The 10000-nt window shown below is 38.7% G+C and overlaps 2 protein-coding genes across 2 annotated transcripts in view; one reads left to right on the top strand and one right to left on the bottom strand.

The window, feature by feature from the left end:
• Window positions 1-10000, bottom strand: part of Gcat (Glycine C-acetyltransferase) — a 690239-nt gene that overhangs the window by 321717 nt on the left and 358522 nt on the right. The gene's annotated exons all lie outside the window — the stretch shown is intronic.
• The window catches only part of LOC137617972 (serine proteinase stubble-like), a 105033-nt gene that overhangs the window by 124 nt on the left and 94909 nt on the right, over window positions 1-10000 (top strand). The gene's annotated exons all lie outside the window — the stretch shown is intronic.

Raw genomic sequence — 10000 nt, 5'->3', positions numbered from 1 at the left:
TAAAGAATGTCTACATACTGAAATGTATGTTCCACTGTTGTGATGTATGCACAAAATAAATTCTTGATGAGCTGAAGATTTTCATTTGAGGGTTCTACAGATCTTGCTTCACAGTTGACAATAACAAGGATAAATTGTTAAGAAACATCAAATCTTTTGACAACACTGTAAAATTCCAGGACATCTTTTTATTATTAACATTGAAAATTAACTCACATCAACTGCTTACTGAACCTCAGTACAACTTTGCATAAAAATGACAAAGTTCTTTTGAATGACGAAGATATTTCTAGCAAGTGACGGATCTTGCAGATGTGAGAAAAACCTTCCAAAAACAAAATGTTAAGGAAACCAATAGATCCATTTCACAAAAAAGAAATCGCTGAGAGTGTCAACAGACGAATATGAAAAATAACTGATTATTCTACATATGAGCGATTTGAAAAAATGACAGAAAGCTGGACCTACATAAATTATCATTTAAACCGAAAAAAGAATTGAACCGATGAGTGGGAACTAATAGCTGGATTACATGAGCTAATTCCTCATTTACAGTCCCAATACAAATATCATTTGCCTCCTATATGCAACTCAAATCCCATACTATTACATTATGAAGCTCCTGTGCCAGTGTCAAAAGGCTTCTGGGAATCCTTAAATTCGTAGAACTCATTGGAGCAAGAAAATATTCCAAATTAAATCAGATCCGACAAAGTTGAATATGATAGTACTTAATTAAAGAAAAGAGAAAGGGAAGACAGTGTATGAATGAGGTTAAAATATTTTTGCATCAGAGGTAGCTGACAGGTGTAGAGACAGGGAAGAGATGTCCTTTATCGTGATGGAAGACTATGATGGTGGTGAAAGAGAACAAATGCGTTTATTTGTGGATTAACTGGTTAAAACTGGGAGTGGCAGGAGAGAATTGTAACATAACTGTGCAAGGGATAAGAATGGACAAGGAGGAGGAAGACCGTTTCAGAACTTAAGGCTCTGCCTGCCAGCTTTGGAGAGCATTAGCGAATTGTGCAATGGATTATTCAAGGGCAATGGGATAGGTCAGACAGATAGATGAAGTTGTTTATAGTTACTGAGGTAAACTAGTCAATGAGAAGGTGAACTCTTGTGGAAGTATGTTGAAAAAAAGTTTCAAACCAAAAATAAAGTACTTGGTATCCAATGAAGAATGTTAACAAGTAGAATTTGGAAAGAGAAACTGACGATGAAAAGGGTTTGCTATATATTAGTTAAGTAAATGGGAATGCAGGTTGGTGGACTTTAACAAGACGTCTATCTGATCATTATTTGGTTGAAGCAAAATTCAAGTTCAAAGGAAATATAAATTGGAGAGAATATAAGCAACACGAGGCTGAAAATTGAACTAACATTTAAAAACCGTACGCAAAGAAGGTTTGTAGATACACTATAAGCAAGAGTGAGAAGGAATAAGAACAGAAGGTGGTACGGTTAGAAAAGGGAATTACACAACACGTTTCCACAGACAGGTGTACATGGGATTGAAGAGGGCAGTCTCAAAAAAAAAAAAGGGGGGAAGGAAACGGAAAGGAAAGGATGAAGACAGTTGTAAATATGAGAAAGTAACTTAAGAAAATTAAATTGTTCTAAAGCAATATAAATGTAGGGAATGGTTAATGAGCAAATGGATCTCAAGAATAAAAGACGAAGTCAATGTAGAACAGAACTGACAATGGGAACATTACGCAATTGTTGAATGCAGAAAATAAAAGAGAAAGAGCTGAAAGAAGCTGTCAAAGAAAAGGTTAACTGTAAGTTTTACAAGGCTTGTAAAATAGGCTTTTTGAGGATGTAAAGAGGACAATCAAGATGTTAAAGAATACAAACGCAACAGAATTTGATTAAGATGTTTTGGAGGGTGACAATGGTGTGATCATGTGTCTGACCATTGTGTGTAAGTACAGTATGTCAGAATGTGAAAGGTTCCGAGGTAATGTGCGGAAAAAATAAGTTTTCATGTAGATAAAATTGATGAATGAGACTGTTAGAATCATTTAGTATAATGCTACTTAGTTTAACATGTAATCTGTACTATAGTATTTTGATTAAGATTGTAATACAGTATAGATGGAGAGCTCAATTAGTGAGCATCCTTGTGGGTTTGAATAAGGCGGTTTGTACAGATAAGCTGTTTGTTATGATATAGATAGCATTTTCAAACTGGTCATATTAGATACGTGAAAAAACCTACAAATGATAAAACTGGACCTAAAACAAATTTTTGAAAGAATCAATAATGAGACACTGTGAAGGGTGTTGAGAAAATTCTGTTTACAGGATAAGTTGTAAGAGCCATTAAACTATTTATGATGGAAGCAAAGCACAAACGTCCAGTCAGATGAATGAATTGTTCAAGCGTACAAGTGGATCTGAGACAAGTGTGTTAGGTATTGGAATGGTGAGGCTCAGACTACGGAGCAATGAATGCTTGCATGGTAAATACAAATGGTGCACTGTGTTTGTGAGGCTAAACAGGTTGTGGATGAGAATTTTAGTTATCTGAAACAGCCATTGTTCTGTAACAACCTGTTACATAGATGAAACACAATGAAAAGAATGTTATCATACAATCTCCTAATCTAAAGATTCTAATTTCGTTCAGGTCAGGTACACTCTTCCATGATTATGTTTGATATGGGGTTTCTTAATCGTATGTTGACTATAATAGTGGATATGACGATGAAATTTCCGTATCAGTCATTAATACAAATATCGGTCGATTTTTTTCTTTTTAAACATTAACCTCCTCCTTAGTGAAGAATACCTTCGGAAAAGACAAAACAACACAACTGTCACTGCCATTTTCAAAATTTGTTGCTGAATCGTAGTTGACCATAACACTCGCACAACATTACCACTTCATACATCTACACAGATAGACCATCAGGAGCATGTCTAATACCTCAATGCATAAGGAGCCATGATGCCACCCACCTGAATGTTGAGGCTTTTCAAGTATGTCTTTCACAAGGCTACATTTTTCTAATACATATTTTTCTTTTTCATCAGTAAGCTTTTCCCTTAATGTGGAAAGGTATAACTTATTCACTTGAACGTAGAGGAGACATGGTTACATATCCTTCGACCCGAAATAAAACTGAAATTTGTGTTATTTTGCAGAAACTTCCTATAAAGGCTGATTGAGGATCACAAAAAGACAATAGTCAATGATAAAAAAAGAATCAATTTGTTCAGACACAAGGAAAGATGTATAGCCTAAGTCATTAACCATAGTAAAACAAATAACTAAATAAATAGAGCCAAAACATTGAAGACAACAAAGCTGACAACAAAATTTACCTTCCCAAACTATTTTATTTAGCAAAGAAACTGACCCGGTCGTAATATCTATCTTATTCGTGGAATTTGAACTATGCTGCAGGTCCTAGGCTCAAAGAGACCGCCAGCGCTAAGTAGCAACTGAAGAAACCAGATATTGTGCTATGAACTGAAAGTTAAAGGGAAAGGGTGTAAGACAACATACCGCATTGTAGGGAGTTGTAAAGGTTATAAAAGGCCACTTATGTAGAATAGTAGAGATAAAAAAAAAACAGGTAGAATGGCAAGTCATAGTTGGTCGGCATTAAATGACTTAAAATTACATTACCATTCCCTCTGAATATCATTGACTCTTGATGTAGGGAGCAGAGATGTTTTACTTATAAAACCAACTAACTTCACTATATCATCCTCTCTTTCTACCTTGTGCTCACTCACGGTAAACACGCAAAGATACCTTCTTTTTTCGTCACTTTATTTCAACAGAAAGTGTCTCCCCCTATGGGATGGTTTTAGAGAAATTAAATTAATTTAGTAATTATAACATTCCCAATTTAACGCCTGAAACGTTCAAAATCGCCAAACTTGTGGCTTCATACACTTCTATACAACAGAAGACTTCCATTCTTTTCCATCTCGTATGAACCTTCGCACTTATTGGATATCAAGGCATTTCTTTCCAATACTCCTTCCACACCATACATCCAACTTTTCAACTTTGTCTACCTCTTTAACACTTCTGAATCATCCACTCTCTCATTTTTATACTGTCATCCCTCCTTCCGAGTTCTATCATCTATAAAAACCTTTTAACACTTTTAAATGGGTTAATTTTTCTTGAAATTTTCCTTTTTTTACATCGCATACACTACACAAGCAGTACATCTCCTTTTCTCTCCAATTCACATTCAACATCGACATTTCACAGCTGGATGGACGGGTGGGAAAAATGATAGGAACGATCCACTGAACTTACAAACAGGAACTGAATGTTGTACCACGTAGACACAGCTCTGATAGAAGAGGGCTTCAAGTGCTAGATTATTTATTTCCTCATTTAATGATTGCAAAAGAAAAAAAAACCCTTAAATGATAAAATTCAGACGAACACATGTAGGCTACTTCGATTTTGAGGCAGACGGGTTTCATCTCAGGGTTGTGGTGGCCGAAGTGGTAACGTCCCTGACTGGTGAACGCCAGACTAGGGTTCAAGTCCCGCTCTGACTCGTTCGTTTCTTTGGTAGCTGCTACTTCACCATCCTTTCTGAGCTAAGGATGGGGGGGGGGAACTTATCGGTTTATCTGCTGAGTCATCAGCAGTCATTGCCTGGACCTCCTTGGTCCTAGCTTGGGTGAAGATGGTGCTTGGGTACTGATCATATGTATATATGATCAGTCTCTAGGGCACTGTCCTACTCGATATGCCACTGTCACTGACCCAGGCCCCTGCCATTCTTAAGCAGCCTTTGAACTTGATGTTTTGAGAAAAAAATAAGAGTTTCTTCTCAAAACATCAAGTTACTGCAAAACCAGTAGATGGGTAAAAAGTGGGTGCTGTTAAGAACATAGGAGACACTGTAAAGACCGAAAAGTGATGCCTACAGTAACCTGATTCCACCTTTGATGAAAGGGTATGGTTGTAGGCCTATACCATGTAGGCCTCTTTATACTAACCAGTTTAGATTTTCGATCTCGTAAAATTGAAGCTCTCTTAATGGACCTTGATGCTTATGGAGGCGTAGACCCAAATGGTATTTTCCCTTTGTTTTTTTTTTGTTTTTTTTTTTCTAAATGCAGATTTCTTAGCACCAACGTTATGTTATATTGCACAACTTAACAAGAAGGGGAGCTTTTAGTACTTGCTGGAGAATTGGAAATGTTACTCCACTATGTAAATGTGGTTGTGGTAGCTCAAGACCAACTGATTACTGCCCAATTCTCATAACTCCGGTATTATCTAAAGTTTTTGACTGTGTTAATAGGTTTGCTGAAGGTAATCATCTGTTCCTTGGTTTGCAATTTGGTTTTCGTAAAGGTCTTGGAGCATGTGATGCCCTTCTTACAATCTCCAATACTGTACGGAAATCCTTTGATTGTGGTCATGAAGTTTGTATGATTGGCATTGATTTTAGTGGTACCTTTGACCATGCTAATCATAAGGCCCTTGTTTTCAAACTCAAACAGATGGGAGTGGGTGTGTCGTTTCTTAGCATTATTATTGAATTTTTAAGTAATAGATCACAAAGAGTTGTTATTGATGGGCACTATAGGGAGTACTGTATTGGAATGCGATATCTACTGTTCTTCAAGATAGCGTTTTTGGCCCATTACTTTTCATATTATATACGCATAACATGTGGTTTGGTCTAAAAAACCAGTTTGTTGCATATGCAGATGATGCTACTCACTATACATCAATTCCATCTCCCGAATGTAGTAGATCTGGGGTTGCTAAGTCCCTTAATAGAGCTCTAGCTAAAATTCAATGCAAGCTACATATAAAAGGGCATGAAGTTGAATCCTAACAAAACTCAAAGTATGATTGTAAGTAGGTCAAGGACAGAGGTTCCTCAACATCTGGGTCTCAGCATTGAGATAATGTCTCTTTAACTCTGTATGACTTAAAATTTTAGGTGTGATTCTCGACAGCAAATTTACTTTTAAGAAACACATTAGGTCTGTGTCTTCTTCAATTGCACAAAGATTGTTTTAATTCTTTCATTCTACCTTGTTTCGAGTATTGTTCTCTTGTTTGGTCTTCAGGTTTTGACCAACTTCCCTCACTCCAGCTAGCCAAGTACAGCAGTAGTCAATCGTGAATAATGACAACATTCATTATTTACTGGTGCACCATGAAGGTTTTATGAGCTGCTAATTCTAATCTTAATTTGTTGGACAAAACTAACGTCTATCAAATTCTTATTCCTGATCTAGATATGAAGCTCTGGCACCGTCGTTTAGTTCATTATACATGATGCCTAAGATTTTCCATAATCCTGACCATCCTTTACATTCGGATCTTTCCGGACAGTTCCATCCTGTTCATAACGGTAGGTATGCCGTTAATTCTCATAGTCAGGTATTTTCCCTCACGAGGCTCAATACTAAACAGTATTCTAAAAGTTTTATTCCAGCTGTGACCAAGTTGTCGAATGGTCTTCCTAATCGGGTAGTTGAATTGGTAGAACTTCAAAAGTTCGAATGTTTAATGTTTTTATGTTGAACACGCTAAAATGTCTTCTTATAGCTTATTTATATGAAATATCTGTTTTGATGTTGTTACAGTTTTTAAAATAGTATATTTTAATTGCTCATTATTTCTCATTCCTTATTTCCTTTCCTCTACTACTAATAATAATAATAATAATTATAAACTACGGTATGTCAGTGGTCAGTTTTAACCACAAGACACACGAAGAGCTCTGTCGGCACTTATCCCCGAACCTGTAATGCGATTTCTTAAGGGAAAGATGTGTACTCTGTTCGCAATTCAAAATAATGTTTTTGTACAAATAAACTTTGTGTTCTTTCATAACATATCTCACATGTAATTATGTACCTAAGTAAAACACAGACCAGACTGACTATCTAAAAGCATACTAGAGATATAAACACATTGCAGTAGATGTGTTCGTTATTCCGGGCCATTGATGTAATCGTCAAAGGAATCACATTAGTTCTTTCTTGAATTTCATAATCTTTGCCGAACACTAAACTATTTTCAACAAGCAGCAGAACAATTGGAATAACAATTAATTGGCATCAGCTTTTGAAAATTTATAAGAATATGGTGATTAAATAAATAAAAAATATATACTGTACATACACACACGCGCACGCGCACGCACACGTCCCACACACGTTACGCTATTGCTGTCCTTCGAATCGAAGACGACTTCTGCTTCGCTGTGATGGGGATGAAGTTAGATCTGTTGTCGTTGGTGCCATCTTGCATGGCTGTGAAGACCAATTCTGGATCCACACACTCTGCCACACAACTGGCAAGTCAGGTCTGGGTTGACCGGGGGTATCCGATCTCGACGGTTTTGTCTTCTCTCCCTGCGCTGTTGTCTTGCCTGGTTCCGGGTGTCTTCAAGTTGATTGACTCCAGCTTTACAGAGTGAGCGCCATAGTGGTCTGTCAGAGGCATTCATTTCTAGTTGCTCAGGTCGTATGTTGCACTTCTTGAGCGTAGCTTTGATGTTGTCCTTGTACCTCTTTTTCTGACCCCCTGGATTACGCCGAGCTTCAGGGAGCTGACTGTAGAGGACCTGGCGAGGAAGGCGATGTTCTGGCATACGGATGACGTGGCCGATCCACCTGAGATGTTTTTCTGCCAATGTGGATTCTATACTCAGCAGGTTTGAACGGTGGAGAATTTCAGAATGAGGTACTTTGTTATGCCATGTGAGCCCTAATATACGCTGAAGACAGCGAATATGGAATGCCTGAAGTTGTTTTACATGTCGACGGTAAGCCGTCCAGGATTCTGCTCCATATAGCAAGGTAGACATGCAGACAGCTCTGTACACAGCTACTTTAGTTTCTGTCTTGAGGTGGTGATTTAGGAAGACTCTGGACCTGAGTCGGCCGAAAGATGCGGAGGCATGATTTATCCGGGCAACTATTTCCTCATCAATATTGTGTTTTTTAGTGAAGATGCTTTCAAGGTAGATGAAGCTATCAGCTTGTTTGATGGCTTCCCCATTCAGATGAAATCCTGGATGATCTCCTGCAATTATTTGCTGGGATAGGATTTCAGTTTTGTTGATGTTAACTTTAAGCCCCATGGCTCGGTAAATTGATGAGACAATGGTAAGGCTGCGTTGGAGGGCATCTAGTGAGTGAGCCACTAGAGCGCAATCATCTGCATATTGGAGTTCCATTAAGTGTGTCATTGTTGTTTTTGTCACAGACTGGAGGCGCCTAAGGTTGAATAAGTTTCCGTCTAGTCGAAACTGCACTTTCAATTGATCTTCTTCGTTGACTTGTTGGTGGCTCAGGAGGGTGACTGCAGTGAGGTAGATGTTGAATATCACTGGAGCCAGGACACATCCTTGTTTTACTCCAGTTTCTACCCTGAAAAGTTGTGATTTACTACCACCCATACTTACACAGGCTTGCATATCATTGTGTAAGTTCCTTAGAATGTTAAGGAATTTCGGAGGTACTCCAAATTTAGAGAGAGCAGTCCATAAAAGGTCTCTGTTCACCGCGTCGAAGGCCTTTGTTAGATCGATACAGGCTATGTGAAGATCACGGTTTTGCTCATGGCATTTCTCTTGTAGTTGTCGGGCCACGAATATCATGTCACAAGTACTGCGTTCTTTACGAAAGCCACATTGCGTCTCTGGTAGTACATTTTCTGAAATGTGTTTGCAAAGTCTTGCAAGCATTATTCTTGCCAGGATTTTACTTGCAACGCCGAGCAAGGTGATGCCTCTGCTATTGTCACAGAGGGAACGGTCCCCTTTACGTTTGTAGATGGTGACAATGTCTGAGACAAGCCACTCATGGGGGACTTCTTCCATGTTCCAAATAGAGAGAATAAGGTTGTGGAGATGTTGATGGAGTAAGTAGCCCCCCTCCTTGAATAGTTCAGCTGGTAGACCATCAGGGCCAGGGCTTTTGTTGTTTTTCATGGCCCTTATGGCTTGTATAGTTTCTGGGAAAGTGGGGTTGGTATCTAGGATTTCTGAGTGAGGGACATCAGGGATGTTGTTGAGGATATTAGGCTCTACAGGATTTCGTTGGTTAAGGATCAAGCTGAAATGTTGTGCTCAGCGATCTATTATCTCCTGTTTGTTTTTTAGGAGGTTTCCTTCTAGAGAGCGAACAGGAGTCATACTACTTTTCGTTGGGCCATATAAAATTTTAATAGAGTTGTAGAAACTATGTTGATCATTTGCATCTGCGTATGATTGAGTTTCTTTTGCACGGTCATTCCACCAGTTATTTTCCATGTCTCTGAGTATTTTCTGCACTTCTGATCTTAGCTGTTGGAAGTTTTCTTTTAGAGCTACAGAAGTAGGTTGTGAGAGCCATGCATCGTGCGCTTTATTTTTTGCTGTGATTAGGTCATGTATACCATCAGCGTTGTTATCAAACCAATCTTGATGACGTCGTGTGGAGAAGCCAAGGGTTTCTTCTGCATTTTCCTGAATTATAGTTTTCAGTTTTGTCCACTCAGAGTCAAGCTCATTGTCAATGCTGGTTGTATCAATGTTAGGGATCTCAGCCAGCTTTCTTGCTATCCCGTGACGGTAGTTGTTCCGAGTAGAGGTGTCTTTCAGAGCAGGAATGTTTAATTTCTTTGAGGGAGGTTTGCGTGAAAGAAGTGGACGGATGGTTAGCTTGAGCTTAGCACGTATTAGATTGTGATCTGTGTGGCACTCAGCACCTCTCATTGCACGGGTCTGGACGGCATCTTGCTGGTCTCGCTTTTTGATTATGACATAGTCAATCAAGTGCCAGTGTTTTGACCTTGGGTGCATCCACGAAGTTTTGTGCTTATTTTTGAGCTGAAAAAGGGTGTTGGTGATGACTAGGTTGTGTTCTGAGCATAAGGAGAGCAATCTGAGTCCATTGCTATTCATATTGCCAACACCATGATGACCGATGGCGCCTCCCCAGATGTGGTGTTCCCTTCCCACTCTGGCATTAAAGTCACCTAAGAGGATCAGTT

Source organism: Palaemon carinicauda, chromosome 24 (genome assembly GCF_036898095.1).
Source record: "Palaemon carinicauda isolate YSFRI2023 chromosome 24, ASM3689809v2, whole genome shotgun sequence".
Taxonomy (NCBI): domain Eukaryota; kingdom Metazoa; phylum Arthropoda; class Malacostraca; order Decapoda; family Palaemonidae; genus Palaemon; species Palaemon carinicauda.
This window is presented reverse-complemented; position numbering and strand designations above follow the sequence as displayed.